The sequence below is a fragment of the Anas platyrhynchos genome, chromosome 21 (genome assembly GCF_047663525.1).
Source record: "Anas platyrhynchos isolate ZD024472 breed Pekin duck chromosome 21, IASCAAS_PekinDuck_T2T, whole genome shotgun sequence".
Classification (NCBI taxonomy): Eukaryota; Metazoa; Chordata; class Aves; order Anseriformes; family Anatidae; genus Anas; species Anas platyrhynchos.
The window spans coordinates 15,310,853-15,330,279 of record NC_092607.1 but is presented as its reverse complement, the minus strand read 5'-3'; the positions used below and the strand labels follow the sequence as shown (position 1 = coordinate 15,330,279).

The following is a 19,427-nucleotide window of genomic DNA, read 5'->3' as shown; positions in this document are numbered from 1 at the left end:
TAGAAGTTGACCTGTCCAGGGCTTCCTGGAGCAACTCTTCCTCTTGTCAGAAGAGATGGATCGCTTGATTTTTATTATAAACAGCTAAAGACGATCGGGGAGAGTGAAATCTGGCATCAGGTCACAACTCATCCGAGATGGAGGATGGTGCTTGCCACCACACAGCCCTCTCTGGGGGAGAGCAGATGCTCCAGGCACCGGGCAGGATCGGTCCCCTCTGAAACTGCTGGAGCTTGGTGTGACCTCTGCAGCCACGCTGTGACTCTTAGTGGGCACAAGGGGTTCAACCCATCCTTTCAGCAAAGCCCATGGATGAAAGCTACCTTCGAGGGGTTTTCTTGTGTTTCCAGAGCCTCATTAGTGGCTTACATCACACCAAGCCTGGAAATGTCATGGAGGAGCACCCAGACCCACTGCCTGCAGTGGCAGGCTTGGCAGTGGCACTCTGTGTTTGCACAGTGGGTTCTCGGTGCTGCTCTGCATCTCCACCGTTTGTTTTTCCACTCCTTGAGCTGCCAATACCCACAGCACAGCCACGTGTAGCCCTGCAGTGAGCAAGCCAGCAGCTTTCTCCCAGCTCCCCAGCTTCCCCCAGCTCCCGGCAGCGTTTTGCTCTCACCAAGGACAGGGGCTCACCATCACCTCCCCACTTCTGTGGCAGGAACTTGCTTTGTTCATCCCAAACACAGCCCTTGGGCTTTGCACTGCAGAGCTGAGTCTCTGCAGGGTGAGCAGGGTGACACTCACCCCAAATCTGACCCTAAGAGTGCCCCTGGGAGTCAGGGAAATGGGTGCTGTGCCCCGAGCATCAGGGAACAGTGGGTGTCCAGCTTGATGTGTCAGGGCATGGGATGGAGGGAGCGAGAGCCCACAGTGCATCGTGATCAGCATTCCCGGGCACCTTCCCAAATCCCATATTTGCCGTCACAAAAAGGCAGCACAAAGCCATGACGAGATGATTTCTGCGGACGATGGCAAGGGGTCCTCGCTTTCTCGTCTGCATGACCCCGAAGGGGAGAGTTATTTTAAAGGCAAACAAGAAGACCCAAACAATGCCAAGATGTTGACACCAGTGGCTCCAGCAGTTTTATTTATTGCCTGTTGGTAACTGTTGGCTGGCCGTCGGGATACGCCGGGGCCTGGTGGCTGACAAAACGAGGCAGAGCGACAAGAAGTGAAACAATCGGGATGTGTGTAATTTTTCCTTCCTGCTCGCTCCCTGCACTCACTGGACGGCATCGTCCACGAGGCTGGCTTTGTATTTCTCTGGGGTGTCTTCCAACCTTTTGCTCCCATCCCCGAGCCAGGAGCCGTCCCTGCAGACCCTGCCTCCTGGTCTTCCCTATCAGAAACCTAGCACTGCCTGTGCAGCCCTGCAGGACAAGGGAGCACCTTTTCTTTTCCAGCTCTGCACCCCAAGAAGCTCACCCTGTGCAGGTCCCAGCAGCCACGTCCAGGAGCACTCCTGCACCCTCTACCCACCACCTTCCCCACCTGCCATTTTGAAGACTTTCCTAGGGGGCCCACATACCTCTGCACCCCCCTATTAAGCACTAAAAAGGAGCATTTGACCCAATAGGTCTGAAAAAAAAAAAAAAAAAAAAAGGAAATTTTGGGTTTCCCCAGCTCCTGCTGTGTCCTCAGTCCCTCTCCACAGCCCTGCTCAGCCCGTATATTTGTTTGTAGGAGTTTGAGTGGTTGGGATGGCAGCGATGGAGGAGATCAGAGCCTGCTTGTCCCTGCCTGCACAGCTCCACATGAGGCAGATTTGCAGATGTGCTTCATATATTGACTTTTATTTCTCCTTCCCAAACCTTTCTCACTCCCCTCGTTGCTCTCCCCTTCCCAGGCATGACCGTGTTTGCTCTCCTGCAGGTCTAGCGGCTTGTGGACAATTATTATCTTTACTGTTGTTGTACAGCTGCCTCCGAGCTATCAATTGCCTTTGTTCAAAGGTTACCTGCCCAGATGATTTTACAACACGACTACAATGATCTGTTCCATTTTGCACTTTATACTGATGCCACAGTGATTTTTACCAAGTCAGCGAGTGAGTAATGAAGCACTTGAGCCTATAAACACATGTTATTCTTGTTTATGATCATATTAATAGCACAATAAAATCACTGCTCACTCAAGCAGTTGCTTTCAAGAGAAAAAAAAAAAAAAAAAAAAGTTTGTTTCTTTTTTATTTCCGCATGGAAAATGGAAAGCTGAGGCTTAATTTCTGCTGGGAGCCCAGCAGCCGCAGACTCTCTAATGGGGTGTCACTTCTGCGTGGGAGCACCAAAAACTGTTTTTTTTTCTGCATTGTGCACAGAAATCTTCAGCACGACTTGTGTGGCAGCTCAGCAGCTCTGCCTGAATGGTAAATGCAGCTCAGCTGCAGGCACTTTAACTCTCCTGGCTGCTCCTTCGCATGGTTTGGGGACACACGTGTCCCCAGGTGTGCTCCCAAATCAGTGGTTAGGCTGAATGATACCAGCTGAGGCCTGAGCCCATCGTGGTTGTAAGAGGATGGGAGCACAACCTTCCTCTTCTTGGTGTTAATATGGAGCCTGCCTGGGGGTAATGGTGTGGATCTGCATTTTTTTTCCAAAAATAAAATGAAAACAAGACTGTGAGCCAGGTATGGTACTGCTATGGGGCTGAGGGGGGTTTAGGTGTCTTCTTGGTGGTTTTGGAGTACTCTGGGAGTGCATTGGGAAGTAGGGGTGAATTCACTAGTACTTCCCAGGCCTTGTTTCTTGCTCCTCTCCTGTGCTTTTATGGCTAAGTTGGTTGTGTACCAGGCAGGAAAACAGCCTGTGTCTCAGTAATTAAGTGTCCAAGCCCCTTACCTCTGCAGCAGTTAAACCTGAGCTGAATATTCAATCTCACCATTGTATGCGTAGGAGCAGAAGACAAACAGCACCGCTCCTTTTATCACCTCAGGTGGTCCTTTGTGGAGAAGGCTTCATGGCCAGGAGGTGCTGTCCCCAAGAACCTCTCCTGTTCAGCATGAATTTACATTGAATAGCCCCAAACCACTTAATGTGGAGTAGTAACACCTTTTTCAAAGGGCTTCCAAAGGAGCTCCTCCTCAAGGAGAGGCTTGGTGAGAAGAAGCACATACCAGAAAGGCCCTTGTTGAAGACAGCACCTCCCCATAGCCTGCTGTTTTCTCCACAGGCTTGATCTTCTAAATGTCAGTAAAACTTCTGCCCAGCACTATGACCAAGGATAACATGCTGTGGGTATGGTATGTGTTGGGTGGAAAGGATAGTAGTGGTGGTGAACTGCCTTTATGGTCAAAATTGGCAAAAAAAAAAAAAAAAAAAAAAAAAAAAAAAGCTTTATCCACAGTGCTCTAAGGCTGCCGGGGCTGTAAGCATTTATTGGCCTTTTTTCCTGTTCTTGCAAGCTTTCTTTAGCGTCATTGAGAGATACGTTAGTATTGGAATTTAAAGAAAGAGTTTTACAACCAGTGCTTCCACGGCAGCATTAAACATGGCCAAGAGCAGACCTTGACTGCTGTGGTGTTTGATAACGTCAGGGTCTGAGCTGCCTCCAGGGCCAACCCCTCTGGCACGGGGCAGCAGTGCTGAATCTTCTCCCTTATACACCTCTAACCTTGTTACCAGGTGCTGTTATACTGGTGGCAGGATAAAAGAGGAGGAAAGTGGGGAATTGTTATAATTCAGGTCTTGCCTCTGGTGCACAGCTAGCTGCTTCGTGGTGTGAAAGGAGCGCTCAGATAGGGATGCACACCTGGGGAAAAGGGTGGATAGAAAAAAGATTGCTTCTTATTTACTCCTTCCAATGAAGCAAGTGGTTTAAAGCAAACAGTGATGGGAACTTCCAGTTGTGGTCCCTTGTTTCACCTGTTTGCATCTGCCCTGCTCCAGGGCAAGGTGTGGGATTGGGACTACCCCAGAGGCTGGATAGGAGGAGAGGTGGGCACAGATGCATGCAGTGCAGGGCTCCAATGTTGCTGTCACTTCAGGTGTTGGCAGCATCCTTCCCATCTGTTCACTCTTTGCTCGTAATAAAAACAGAATAGCTCTGGCTTGTGGAATGAATGGAAATGATGCGCATTTAGCTGTAGGAGCCTGTTATTAACACCTGGCAGTGGAGCAGTGCTGATGCTCCTTCTTCTTCCTGCTCTGGCCTTAGCAAGGTAGGAAAATAGTACTGGAGAACTCACCCTGCTGTGCGAGCAGGACTAAGGTGAGGTGGAATTGGCCATGTTAATCATTTACCTTGAGGCCAATGGAGGCTGTAACAGGTGCTCTGTGTATATAGGGATCTGCAAGCATAAATGTTCGATGGGGAAGCCGCTGCTCAAAGGGCGCTGCAAAGCGGCCTTTTGGGGAGGCAGTTTGCTCAGATCCACCTTTGTTTGCTTTGCGGGAGCATGGCCCTGTGCCACGGTGCTCTGTCACCAGCAGGGCTGTCACCGTGGGACAGTGTGGATGGGGACCACGGGACAGCTGCCACTCCTGGGCCTGGCCTTGACAGCTCTACTCCCTGATTAATAATGCTCCATGCCAAATGGGAGTGGAGAGCTTCCAGAGGGCGATGGTTACTGCTGAGCATTCGGGCATAACCATGGTGTTTCTGAGTGTCTCTCCAAGGAAATTCAGCAGGAGGAGTGTAAGCTTGCTTTTCTGTCATCCTATGGTGCTTAAACCTTGCTATATCATGGATATGTTTTCTGTGTTTAATAATACAGCTACAAAATGGCTGGAGTTTCAGTTCCACTTGAGATTCACTAGGTACTTGAATGTAACTGAACATGTCACCGTTGTTTTCATTCCACTGTCACATGTGATAAGCCCAGGCTGTCATTCCTCCATAACCCTGTTCATCCCAGCCAACTGCAACTCAAACCTCACCGCCTTCAGCTGGGTGCAGTGGTACCCCAACACATGGCCCAAAATGGGCCTTCTCCAGGAGCAAATCCTTCCTGCATTGAGATGTGCTGTCCCACAAGAGTCTGTAGAAAGCCCAGGACAAAAACAAAGGGTAAGAGGACACTGTTCCTGGACCCATTTCTCCATTCCAGAGCTTGTTCCAAAATCCAGTCTAACATCCATATAAAAGGGTCTATGAGCACAAGCCTTGTGTGCCAGCTTTGCTCTGTGCTCAGGGAAATGTGGTGTCTGTGATGCTCAGGACATCCCAAAATGTCCTGTGCCCTCTCCTAGAGGAGGCTGGGGTCCCAGTAAACTGCTCCCAGAGTCTCCATCCCTGCAGGAAACTTGGTCTCATCAGTATTCCCTGGGCAGGTTTTGCTCCATGCCCAGGAGTGATTGGCAGTGGCTTGAGGTTTGCTTTTAAATCACACAGCTTTGCTTCATATTAAAACATGATTAGAAAGGATTTAGCAATTTAAAATATTAATAATGGATAACTCATTTCCAAGCAGTGAGTTTTAATAAGTGTGCCTTTTTGGATGGGCTCTGCTCAGAGGTTATTGACTTTGACATTGCTGCTTGCCCTTATGTTTGGATAAAGAAGCAGGGTTTGTCCCCAGGCTGTATCTTTTCCCTGCTGCACGGGACTGCCCTGGGCACCCTCGTTTCAGAGCTGCCTTTACCTTTGAAGAGTGAATGGCTGTAAACCCAGAAGAGAGGAGCTCCACCTGTCCCACCACACTGAGGTCCCTGGGTGTTCGAGGTAGGGAGCACTTGGCCTGCCCTTGCCCCTACCATGGGATCCTGTACCTACATCTTGCAGATAAAGCTGTGGAGGAGAAAAGCATTACCTCACATGGTTGTGGTGCTGGCACCCTGCACGGGTTGCAGACATGGGTTTGAGAGGTTGTCCTCAGGAGCACCAGGCTGCACAAGGTCTCTGTGCTTGCAGAGTTTTGTCTTTTTTTTTTTTTTTTTTTTTTTTTTTTTTTTTATGTCTGTGGTTGCTCTGAAATGAAGATACCTCTTGGCTTTTTTCTTTCTGGCTTGGTTTTCCTTTCTGGCTGGGTTTGTGCATCACCAATCATTTTAGCTACAGTGGTGTCAATGGGGCTTGTAACATAACCACAAAATCAGTTACATCTGGAGTGCGTTGAGCAAGGTCACTGGGGATGGAGTTCCTTTTGTTTTCTAAAGGCAGTCTGAATAAATGGCAACCAAGCCCTCTTGCATTTGCGGGAGGCGAAAGCCAAAAACAAAACCACAATAGTATCCGTGTTTTTCAGTTAAAACAGCTGTCATCTGCTCTTGTAATGAAATTCAGTTTTATGTTTTTTTTAAAGAAAAACAGGCTGGGGATCAGTCCATAATTAGTAGGAAATTGGTTTGGGTAGAATAGGAATCTACTTATCTCCTCATCAGAAACCAAATCTAAACAAAAGCAGAATCTGATTCAAGGTTTATAAGCTTTTTAACTGAGTATTTCGATGCCTCCAAATTTCCCACTGGATCCAGAAGTAGAATTTGTGTTTTTTTTAATGTCATTGGTTGCTTAGTCCTGCTCAACCAGGAAACTTGAGGACTTCCTTGGGAGGTTTCTTGGAAGACTGGCACACATTTTAACCACTAATGCCTTTTTGAAGAGGTACAATTGGGCTGCAGAAAACACCGCAGGCAGGTTATTTTTCCACCCTGGGACAGGCTGGACAAATGTGTTAATTCATAAAGCATGCTGTGTTCCTGCGAATTGCCAGCTTGGGTCTAGGCTTCAGCCAGCTCCGAGTGTATCCTCAGAGCAGAGGCTTATCTCGGGAGCTTCCTGAGTCTGCAGAATTGAATGAAAGTCTCACCAGGAAAAGTGGTTTGTTTTGCTTTTAGTTTGTTTTGTAAGAAAGCTGAGAGTTTCCCTTCCCAGCCAGGTCTGAGTGACCGCTGCGAAGCTCACATGCTTCAGTGCTTCAGATCCTCAGGCCCTCTATACTCCTGAATACGTTAAAAATAAATACAAGTAAAAATCCAACTATCCATTCTACATCTTCCACTGAAATTGAATTTTAATTTAGATATAATTTGGGAAGAGGCTGTAAATGTGCAGTCCTACCAGTTGATTTCCTTCCCTCTCCCAGAGATTTTTGTGCCAAAGTGAGGTACAAGCACAGAATTACAAATCAAACATCTGGATTTGGCAGTTGGGTGGTTTCATTGCACAGACAGCTTGGGCATTTGCTATACCTAGAATCAGGTTCAACAGTCCAATTTAATTTGTTTTAAACAAAATCTGCAAGAAATCCCCCAAATGATAAACATTTGCTGATGAAGATAAATATCAGCATTGCAGTTTAAAGTTTCTCCTGATTTAATACTTGGTTACATCGTCACATGCAGAGTGCTGCTGAGAATAAATGCAGGAAAAAAAAATCCAAAGAAACCAAAGGTGTTTGACAAGTCTTTGCTATGAAACTCTGGTAAAATGTTTAATTTCCAACTTCTGGGCTTGGTTCCTTGCATCTGTACCCTGTGGTGATGGGAACAGTTCTTGGCATCATCCTTGTGTAAGTGGTCATTTGTCATGCTGTTCTGTTGGTGATGGAGCTGAGCTGCAGTGAGGCAAAGTGACTTGACAAAGGTCCATTGGGAGGTTGGTGGCAGGAATGGCCACGGTTTCTGGTCTCTGGACTTTGTCTTGGAATTGAAGTTTTTTTAAAAAAATAAAGTTAAGCTTGGCTTGTGTCTGAGAAATGTGGCCACTGGTGGGGTCAGCCAGTGGGCATGAGGCCGCCCTGGTGGTAGAAGCAAGTCTGCAAACCTGTCCTGGCCCCTTCTGCACTCCCAAAGCTCACTTGCTTTGTAAAGACCCATAAAACAGTTACATATATATGCCCAAACCAAGACCTCACCGATGCATGTAAAAATTCTGTAAAGGTAAATGTGTAGTACATTAAACTATTAACTACTGCATGGGCTTCCGATCCTGTCCTGCTCCCTAAATAAAAAATAATTTCAGGCAACAAAGGGCCTCCATTTCAGAATAGATTTTTTTGGAGAGGGGGGGGAAATAAACTAAATTTGGAAAACACTTAATAACAAAGTTGCCTTAATTTAACAACAGCTTTTATTAGATTGCACTTGTCCAGCGAGATTAATGGCCGTTTTCCTTTGAAACTCTGGGAGTCTTTCCTAGACACTGGGAATAAGTGGGCTCCCTCAAATGTTCTGCTTCCTACAGGATTTACTGGTGAAAGATTTAATACAATTCAGCACAAACATTTTAACCTCTCCATCTAAAATGCTGAATTCAACCGTTTCCTGAATGTGTATAATTTAAAGGCTTGTGTTTTCCTGTGTCATGCTCTCTGAAGCATTTTATGTCGCCTTGCTCCTATTGACTCTTTTAAGAAAACACTGCATAAGTATACAGTCACTTTCAGATAACTCCGATGTTTACTTTATGAATGAAGGAGGAAATTGAATACTCAAATAAAGTTATGCATGTGAGTGCCAGAAGCTAACTGCCCTCTTAAATTTGCTTGTCTTCTTGAAAGAGCCTTTAAATACAATTTATGACGTAAAGAGCCTTTCCGCAGAGCCGAGGCGAATCTCCTCTGTCTTTGGTTATAAATGGATGCTCTCAGTGGGGATCTCCCAGCCGGGGATGCTCACAGGGCAGGAACAAATGCTGTGCCTCCCGGAGCTTGTGTGTATCCCATTCATCTGCTGTGGGATGCGAATAAACAAGCTGCTGCCTGTCTTGTAGTTAGGAACACAGGCAAAGCTATGAGTAGATAGAAAATAAAATGGTTTCTAGCAGGGTATAACCACTGCTGTACTGAACTTAACATTAGGTTCAGATTTTACAACTGGGGGAAGTGGCGTGTGGCTGCCTGTGTGAGCAGTGTTGTTTGCTGTCCTGCTTCTCCTGCCTCTGGTTTGGAAAAACATGCTGGGTTTGGGTTTAGGGGTATACCTCAGGTCAGCCCCTATCTAGGCTTGCCTCTCCACCATTTTAGCAACTGAGGTAATTGATTTTTCCTTAAAATAGTTGATAAGTATTGTTAAATCTGTTCTGAAGTAGAATAAATAAATCCATTCCCCAATGAATTCACCCTGCAGGCTCCCCCAGCCTTCTCCCCCCTCCTCTACTTTCCATCAAGAGGGCATCTCCCAGGATCTCACTGTGCCATGCTAATGAATGCTACAGTAATGGGGATATAATTGACATGTTAACTCTCCTTATTTGAGCCAGAGAGATTATGGGATGAACACCAGGGAAGGCACATGTGCCTGGTTTGGCTGCTGCAGGCTGGGCATGTGCCAGGGTGCCAGAAGGGCTTGGCCGTGGCCACCCTGCGCAGCACGTGGCTGGGCTCCTCGGCTCATCCTTTGGCACGGGGCTCCTCAGGTCCACGTCCAAGTACAACACTTGGACATGCATGGCTTTATTTATGGAAAGAGGAAAGGTCTGAGGCCCTCCGGGTCCTGTTGGCTGAGGTTTGATTGCAGGATGAGGCCACAGGGTTTGCTTGCTCTCGTGGGTCCTGTCGGATGTGAAAGCTTGCTGGCCTTTGGCTCTGTGCTCCTCCTCGGCTCGGATACCAGATCTGGCTCCTCCTTGGAGGAGACTGACTGAAGAGCCTGTTGCTCCTGTGTGGCATCTGCGTACAGGAGCGGGGCATCAGGCCAGACCCTGTTTTAGGCACCAGCCTTTGAGCCAGGGACTGTGGTGGTCACCTCCATCCTGGAGCCTGGGCAGGGGCTGGTGGTATTACCTGGGCTATGGGGGGGAGCTGCTGCCAGTGCAAATCCAATCTAGTTTGTTCCAGTTCAAAGGGTTCTTATGATTACTTATTAGCTTTGGAATATTTGACTTTTTTTTTTTTTCATTGAGGATTCAGCTTGTGGTTTCATGCTACCGCATCTCAGTCTGCTCCAAAAAGGAGTTGGTCGTCTCTGTGACTGAGGGGCTTGGGTGCTGCAGGTCCAGCAGCTTGAGATGGAGCCTTGGATGCTGGCTGAGCATGCCTTGGATAAATGCTGTGGATTTGGAGGGATGAATCCAGCCATGGCTCTGAGCTGTCCTGGAGCAGGGTGAACTCAGGGATGTGCCTGCTGGGGACAAGGAAAGTACCTGGCTTCTTGTGCCTTGTTGTGCACCCAGAAAGGGGAGCAATGAGGCTGATCTGTCCCCCTAGAGCCGCTGCCCTGTGCTGCAGGGAAGCTGATATTGGCAGAATAAAGTGTGGGTGATAGCACTTCCACACCTCCTGTGATTACTGCATTAAAAGGCGAGGTCCCTGTAAACTCAGGCAGTTGAGCAAATGTAAAATAAACAGGAACCCAGGTAAGCCTGGGACCTCAGGGGCAGAGGAGAGGGGTCTGGAAGGCAGATAGATGGGAAGAGGTCTGGATTTGCATCCAACCTCCCATTGGTGCCACTGCATTTCCCCATCATGTCCCTGTTTTCCATGGACCTTTCCACCAGAAGCCCAGAAAGATTTTAGGGTGTCAAGCAGTAAGGGTCCCAGAACCCCCCCCTCCCTTCCCAAAGTCACAAATACTGTGTTGGAGCGGGGATGTGCTCAGGGCTGTGTGGCAGGTGAAAGCAGCCCTGTGAGGCATGCAGAGGTCACCCACAAGGTCCAATCTGTCCCCCAGCACAGGCTGCACCGCCGGCAGGATCCCTATCGCACGCTAATATTGGATTATGATCGTGAGACTCCACAATGTCACGCTGATAACAGCGCGATTTTTCCCCTGTATGAGCCTGTTTCATTTTAACACGTAGGTATGTCAAGTGAAGGGAATATTTTCCCTTCTGCATCAGACTCCAACTTCGCCGAGGTCGGTCACAGGAACGTGTGCGCAAATGTCAGGGCTGGCAAGGAGTGCGGCTGGGGGCAGGGGGCCCTTTGGGGGCTGTGGGGACAAGAAGGTGCCCCATGGGCAGTCCTGAATGGGATGCTGTGGGTCAGAAAGAGAGGGAAAGGCTGACATTGAGATGTGCTGGCAGAGATGTGCTGCCTGGTTCTGCATTTCAGATGTTACTGCAAGAACAGTTAACTCATAATAGTTTCCCCTAGCTTAGCCAGGCCTTGCTTGTAGGGTAGACTGTAAGAGCAACATCCCTCGCTTGCTCAGGTCCTTCTGACATCAGGAAGAGCTTGGCATGGGAGCATACACGTGTCCATTTACCCTGTCTGTCAATGACCAAAATGAGGTGCTTTGAAGGCAGAGCTGGACCAAGAGGTGGTGGTGGAAGCAGCTTATTTAGCTGGGAGAATGACAAGGCTCCCTTATAATTCTGTATATGAACTTCTACCAGAAACTGATGGTGCTTTGACAAAATACCCTGGGGACTAAAATATAAAATGCTGCTTCCACTTGAGTGTGACCTGCATGCAAAGTGCACCCCTAAACCAAGTCACCTTTGAGGACGGAGAGGTGGGAGTCATCTGAAAGGGAAAAAATTGTGACAAAACAGCTTTTTCTTGGGAACTCTATTGTCCAGGGTCAGTTCCCATGGAGGCAATACAATTGCTGCTTTGCCCTTCAAGGGGGGTCCCTGTAGGAGAAGACACAGTGGTGCCTGAGGAAGTGCAGCAACCTCCCTTGGGCTGAGCTCTAATTAACCTGAGAATTAAATTGCACAAATACAACACAACTTGTGTTGCCTGGTCACTTTCCAATGAAAAAAAAAATCTCGAAACCTCTGCTGAATCCATATGCATCCACGTCAATATTGTACACCAAAATGTCAGAGTGGACAATAGCAACTAAAAATAGGCAAAGACAGGATTTGACTATAATATTTTTAAACTAGGAGGATGGCGGAGTTATATATAGTGAATACAGAAAAAATGGGTCTAGTTGTTTCAGCAAGGAAGACAAAGTATTGTTGTTAGCTGTATGTGGGTTTGATGCAGGTATAACTTCAAAGCCAGTAACTCTTTTTGGTCACTGCCTCTTGCTGCACTTCTCCTGGGGCTCTGTGATCTTGGGGTTATTGTGCAGTGTGTGGGCATCCCAGGGGAGGCAAATACTGACTGTGCTATGATTTTAGCCCCTTCTCCAATTTATTTAACTGAGTAGGGGATGCTTTGGAGGGCAGGGCTCTGATCACAGAGGCAGGGTGGAAGCAGCATGTGCATCAGCTGCTGCTTTCTGCTCCTTGGAGCAAGGCACTGGCAGCTCCTGCTTCACCTTTTGCTCCCCGGTTTGTGCTGGGCTCGGCTGGAAACCTTCTCACTAGGCTGCTCCTTGGAGGAGAAAGGAGACTTGAGGCTGCTGCTCCCTCTGCTGACTCTGGCTGAGAGCGAAACGCTCAGCCCAGAGCAAAGCCCCAGGCCTGGAGCCCAGGCAGGACCTGGTCCCCAGCAGGTACCTGTGCCTTCAGACACCGGTGTGTCTGCACCTCGGGTGGCGAGCAAAGCTGTGCACACCTCCTACTTTCCTCCTGCACCTGACCTTGCTGTGTGCTTCTCCCCAGGGGCAGAAATCCCAGTGCTGGAATTGCTGCTTTGGTGAATGTCCAAAGGAGCAGTTTTGCATTGCATCAGAAGCAAATGAATAAACATTAAATATAGGGAGGTTGAGTATCTGTTTTTTCTTTTATGCATCTCTGTGTTAAAGTGTGTGATTTTTATCAAGGAATATCTCAATGATTTAAAAAGTTCAGTTAGGACCTGTTCTTGAATGGAAGAAAGCTTTGCTGTTGAATTTAATGGGAACATGTTACAGTCTGCAATCTGCAACTGGAGTTCTTTGCCTTTTTTCTTCCTGTACATCTCTTTAATCCTTTAGCAATTATGTGTATTTTCCAAAGAGGTTTTCTGCGTGTCCCAGGGGCATAAAATCACAATGGGAAAGAAGTACTCCTCATAAGCTGTGAGCAACTGCAATCTCCTTCCAAGCCTACTGGTAACACCCTGTGGATATTTGCTTCTCCAAGATTAGAGGAACAAAGCAAGAAGAGAGCAGTGTTCCATTATGGTCAAGCATATAATATTGTGATTATTACTCATGCCCCTCCGAATAATTAATCATTTTGTGTGTTATTTGAAGACAAACAGGGCCTTTGGTTCATTATCGCTTATACATACACAGAACTGGAGTCACATCAGTGCTGTCAGACTTGGTTAATCCCTGCCTGGGTTTTGTACATGTCTGGGTATCTGAATCATGTACATGGCAAATGATCTACTAATATGTTTGCTCCATCAGTTTGTTCATATGGAGCCAAATATATGAAAGCATTCAAGCTCCGGAAAGTGCAGATATGGTCCTAATGGAGTTGACAAAGGCACCTAATGTTAGAGGTTGTGGAAAAAAAGGCTTGCTGACGAAATGCTCTTTTTCTTTTTAAGTATTTTGTTTGGATTTTATTATTGATTTTTTATCCTGCTCAACATTTTGAAGGAGGTGACTAGAAAGGAAGTCAGGAAAACTGGGTTCTATTAAAATATATTTTGGGGTTAAAAAAATGCTAATTTAAACTAAAGCAGAGGGAAGGATTGATAACTAAATATCAGTGTCTTGTGATACCCAAGAATGGGAGCCAGACAGTGAGCTGCTGCTCAGACAGTCACAGTGATGCTGCAGTGGTGGAATAAATCAGGGCAGCTGCCCAGTTATCCAGGCAGCCCCTATGTGCAATAATCCTGCCTGCTCTGCCAGGGCAGCTGCCCTCATCCTGCCTCTCAGCACAGAAGCCATTCTTACATTGTTGGTCTGAAAACATGGGCCATAAATTTTAGAATAGAAGCCCTGCATCCTTTTTTCCTCTGCTTCTCTATATGACTGCCTCTTCTCAAGCTCAGCACTTGGAAGACTTCGCTTTAAGACTGTAACATTTTGATTACAAGTGATATAAAATGCCGTTTGCTTTATTTCCTAATTAATGATAGTACATAAGGCAACAGTAAACTCAATTGCTTCCAACAGCTTTTTATATTCACTTGGAGGCATTTGCAGAAATATGACTCTTGTACCCAGCAAAATCTTTCCTTGACCAGATGTAGAAGGAAAACACTTTTATTGGCTCCATGATAATATCACTAAAGAGGAAACAAGCTATAAAAATAAAAAAACCAACACTGAATTTGAGAGTTGCTAAACTAAAAGATATAGAAACAAATACAGAGTAGATAATAAGGCCTTTTACTGATAGTGGTGTCCTGTGTAAATAATGAAGACACTGAATAAGTCCCTCTGCAACGAGACTCATTAGAAATACGTACCTCGGCCCCAAGCAATTACTTTGATTGCTCCTCTGCTGCTTTTCACAATAAATGTCCGCAGACCCACTGAGGCTTCAGCCATTTTGCTGGCTGCATGTCCTTGCAGATATATGGCCATACTGAAAACAGAAGTGCAATGTGTTTTCCACACAGGATTGTAGGCTCATTGCTTTATAGATGAGCTTTTGGGAGAAGTGCTAGAAGTGCAAGCAGAGGATAGATTAAATGAGCCCGTTCCCCAACCAAGCATCTATTTCTTTAGGGAACGAGCATGGCCAAAGAATGTATTGACCCGTGGCTGCCTGGCACATAGATCTTACCTTCGGTTTGAGTCTGCAAAGGGTGAGATGCTCCTGAATTGTAATGAAATCTGTGTAGATCTTGCCTCCCTAACCTCCAGAGCTCTTCACAAAAAAGTTCTGTTTCATTTGATTTTTAAATTATTTTTTTTAGAATTAAAGATACTGGGTTGGCACCCTGAGAGCTCACCAGTATTTTTTTTAGAGGTGGGAGTGAGATCTGTGTCCCCCTGGAGCACAGGAATGAGGGTCCTGCAACTCAGGTAGGAGAATCACGTGCCTCTAGGGGGTTGCATGGGCACCAAAAGCTCAGAACCAACTCAGGAAGCACCCAATAAGGGCATGATTATGCCTTGTGCCATCCAGACACAACAGGACGGGGGAAAAAGGACATGTTAGAAGAAACCTAAGAGTTTAGCTGAAAGATATGCTCATGGGTGGCTCAGCTCCACCAGCTGTTGTTTATTGTTTAGCACCAAGTCCTCGTGTGGGTGGTGAGGTGTTAATAAACAGAAGGCATCATTTTGAGAGGCTGCAGCAGTGGCAGTTGTTAGCTGTTGGATCACCTTTGACAGCCTCTTTGACTGGCACAGTGCCCTCGTGGAGAAGTTGCCATCAGCTCATCAGGAACACCAGCAATCCCCTCCTCAAGTGATCTTTCTGGAAAATAAGAGCTATGTGTTGTTTTTATGTGCAAAACACTGGGACAGAGCTAGCTGCTCTCATTTAAATAAGAGTATAAAGGTCAGGGGTTGGTCATGCAGCCAGATTTAATGAAGGAAAATGGAAATGTTTTGAATTGTCATTCTTAGACAAAGACATCTAACCGTGCCTTGCAAAGGTGTAGTACAAATACCCACACTTCAAAGAACAATTCTCCTGTGGAAGCTGGATGTGCAGAAATCTAGAGAAAGGTTTGACTGAAAGGTGAGAAATGAAGCTAAATTTCCCAGGGTAAATCTCTTGTTTTCCTTGTTTTAAATATTCTGGCTAGGGAAGGTATAATAATAAAAGAACATAGGTGAATACATCCTTTGGCAGAATCATAGGGTAATAACAAAAGCAAGCTGAAAGCCAGTCAGAGTGAGAATACATACACTGAGGACATATTTGCCTCTGTGTTTGTAATGTACATCAGTAATCTGAAGGTAAAGAGATAAATGATACCAGACAAGCAGAAAGACTAAAGCTAACTTGGAGCCATAAAATTTCATGGTGGCATGGAGAAAGATGAGCAGTGGAAGTTGAGATTGAACAAGGCAGTCAAATAGTAATTGCTTCAAAGTTACAGTAACCCCCCTTTCTCTCCTCTTAATGTCTCAAGCTTCCTCTTTTCTCTACGCATTTTATGGAGTGGTTGAACAAAACCATCCCAAAGCCGTTCTCTGGCAGAAGCAGGATAGCTGCTGTGTGTCCAGCTTCTGGAGGCAGCTCTTACTTGGTTGTGACCATCCTGCTATGGAAATGGAAAGAGGGACATCTTTGGCAAGGCTGGAAAATGGGATCCCAGATACAGGAAAGCATAAAAAATATTTGAGAAATTTGAAGGCAAAGCAAGGAGCTAACATTTCCTCAGATCCCCTTCCTTTGCAACAGTGTAATCCTTACAAATGAATGGGAGCAGGTATTTGTTTAAAAGAGTTAATCTTTATTAACAACCCCAGAATGCCCTTCAGCTCATGTACAACCTGGTTCAAAGGTTTTCAAGAAAAACAACATACCATAAACCAAAGGGCAGCGCTAATTGGAAGCAATGTAAAGTCTTTGAAAACAGTAATACCCTCCTTGTGGGTTAATAACCGGAAATTAAATTTCATGTATGTTAGCATAACCCATCATAAAGCACCAGGTGAAGTAAGGGGCACAGGCAGAAGGGCAGGGTTCGGAGCACGCAGTCACTGTCATGCAGTAACCCCAATTCCTTGGCCAGAGTCTGGGTTTCCAGAGGTTTCCATTAATCTTCAACCTTGATCACCCTGGCTGAAGGAAACGTTTTGCATGGTGTAGCCCATATTGCTGCTTTGGTGGTGGAATAAGTCTGGAGGCTCCTTGGAGAGGAGGAATGTAAATCTGGTTGTCCCCAGAAGCAATGACAGATGTCCTGCTTGTGTCCTGGTTTGTGGAGTCCAGCGGTGGCAAAGCATTGCTGTGACTTGTCCCTCCAGTTTGACTGATGCTTCCCCAGTCCAGTGCTTGCAGGTCACTGGTGATCCAGAGGAGTGCTTCAGATGACCTCGAGGGCTTGCCTTCTGCACTGGATATGCAAATGAAAGGCCATTCCTAGCAAATGAATGGAGTTTCAATGTTAAAATGTCATGAAATAGAGTGGGTACAAATGCATGCTGGGATTGAGTTGGCTAATAATGGCACTGCCTGAAATGGAAACTCAGCTAATATTTGGACTGCAGGGTGTGTGTCTCATAAGGAAATAGCTTAATCTGGAAAAGGAGGCAGAAGCACAAGGTCAGATCCTTGCTTCTCAACCCTCATTTCCTCTTCGGGCTGCATTGGCTGCCCAGAATCTGCCAAGGAGTCAAGAAGTTGATGTCCCTGAGGCCAATCTCTGGGGTGTCTCTCACTGGGAAATCCTGTGGTGCCAAGCCCACCCCAGGGTACAGATGGCGGCTGAGGGTGGGCACCAGGCAAGGACACCAGGGAACCTCTCAGGAACATCTTGCAAGTAACACAATCCTGAGGAGATGGATCTTGTCCTGAAGTTCTCCTGACTCTGTACAATATAACAAAGCCATCTGTCAGTCAAGCTGTCCCTCAGGCAGATCATGATGTCTGGTTGGAGATACCACCGTGGATTGTCTGCTTGCTGGGGGCTCAGTCTTGACAAAGCAGAGATATGGCCTCAGGCATGTATGGGGCCTGCGAAGGCACCTGCAGTGGCCTTTGTAACTTGCTAGAGAAACGAGCTGTTATTTCCTTCATTTCCAGCTATTGGTGGTTAAGGCAAGGTATGGGAAAGCCTGAAAGCCAGAAAATGCCTGGGCAAGAGAAAAACACCCCAAGTACTGCATGGGCAAGAGAAAGACACCCTAAGTACCGCATTGGCTGCAGGAAGGATGGTGACAAGCAGGAAGAGGAACGACTTTGTGACTACAAACCACGACCAGGCCCTTCCCTGGTTCTGCTCACAGCAAGCTGCTGGTGCTCGGGATCTATTTTATTTTTGCCTGTCACCGTGTTTGTGAGACTTTTAGTCTGTAGGCCTCTCTCCCACTGAAGCCATCCATCACTGGTGCTGACAGAGGTTCCTGCTGCCCGAAATGGCCAGGAAGACTCGGTGGAGCCAGAACCTCAGGGGTCAAGTCCAGGTTGTCGTGTCTGAGCAAAGGCTGCTCAGGATATACGCGGCCCGACATCATGTTTGGAAGGCAGTGAAGGACCGAGAGGGAGGAGGAGGAAGGATAGGATGTAATTTTTCATCCTGCGAGCAAGCATGTGGACTGGGAATGTTTCTTTTTGCCTGGGTTTCGAAACAAATGCTGCTGCCAGTGGTCTGGCTTGGGGTGGCTGGAGAATAGGGAGTCCTCAGCATGCGGAAAGAGTGGCCAAGGTCTCCATGGCCCTGCCTTGGCCCTCCTGTGAATCTGCTCCTTACTGCTGGCTATAATACAGAGGGAAAAAATATTGGGCACGGTGCTGAACTCAGTGGTGTCTCCTGTGTAGGAGAAGAACCAGGAGGAGGTCTAAAGGCCCCTTGCCTGGTGGTTGAGGTTAGGCCCAGTGCCTACATGGAAGCTGAAGAAGGCCGTATGCTCCGCATGGCACCAAACAGCAGCTCGGCCCCAGGCACAGCCACAGCCAGCAAGCACCCAGTCACACTGCATTGTTTCAACACATTTACCTAATTAGTTTATCAAGAAATGTGTTTGGCCTCGTCTGATACTAGGGAAATGCTGTCTGTCATTTGCAGGCATCCTGCGGGGCCCCGGGGAGCTGACAGACCCTGGCTCCTTCCTATCTCTCCTTAACTCCATTTGCTGGGCCTATTTCCCATTACTTTTTTTCCATGTAGCACTCCCTCACCATTTTGGGATTAAAGTAATAGATAACGACATTATGCCTAAAAGAAGACTGTGACGGGTTAGAGGTATAACATGAGTGAGAACTGGGAAGAGTATCTGGAAAAATGTGCGATGAATGAAGGTGTGGGAACTTGAAATATTTTTATACCTTTCCAACTAAATTCTCTGCAGCTTGGAGCCTCTTCATAGAAGTGAAGATGAATGAAAAATGACTAATGAATAAAATATTCATTTTGTGTTTCCCTGGAGGTCTGCTTTATCCAGTAGGAGCACAAGATGCTCTTACCCCTTACAACATGAGTGCATGAACCCAGCCAGAAGCCAGTTCTGGTGGATAAAACATAATTGTAGGGCTCTCCTCTGCTCTCCTCTCTCATCCAAGCTAACAGCAAACTCTCAGGCAGCGAAGAAGCTGGCACTCAGGGGTATTAACCTACTGTGTCTGGTCTTCTGGTTTCTAACAGCCAGTTAATTACAGGCTGGCAAAATCCCATGGTAGCTTAACTGATGTTTCATGGGCTTAATGACTTTCAGCTCCATTCACGTCTTGGGCTCAATGAGCTGGAGGCAGCAGTGTGATGCTCACCCAGCAGCCAGCCTGCTGCCACAGGAGCAACCTCCTCGCACGGACAAGGATGGGGCAAAAGGAGTCTGAAAAGGGTGACTTGAAAATCAGTTCTTGATGAGATGGGCTTGGTACAGATACACCTGTATTGGAATGAAGGATTTAGGAAAAGATTTAATTTATGCTAGCAGAAGAAGTACGCAATAGTATGGCTTTTTCTCTCTTGATACTCACCTATCACTGTTAAGTTAAAAATGGCTCAGGGGAAAAATCTTATTCAGTTTAGTGCCTGGAGTAGGAACACAGGAGGCATTTTCAGATTAGTCAGCTCTTCACAAAGAATATTCCTCCTGAAGGAGTCAGTGCGTATCTGCACGGGCACCCTCTGCTATAGC

At 46.8% G+C, this 19,427-nt stretch overlaps 1 long non-coding RNA gene across 1 annotated transcript; it reads left to right on the top strand.

Moving 5' to 3' along the window:
- Nucleotides 1-2,475: 2,475 nt before the first annotated feature.
- LOC106020030 (uncharacterized) lies at nt 2,476-18,928 on the top strand. The gene is made up of 2 exons (XR_002406337.4): nt 2,476-2,629; nt 17,374-18,928. It is a non-coding gene; the product is annotated as an uncharacterized lncRNA (long non-coding RNA).
- The last annotated feature ends 499 nt before the right edge of the window (nt 18,929-19,427 follow it).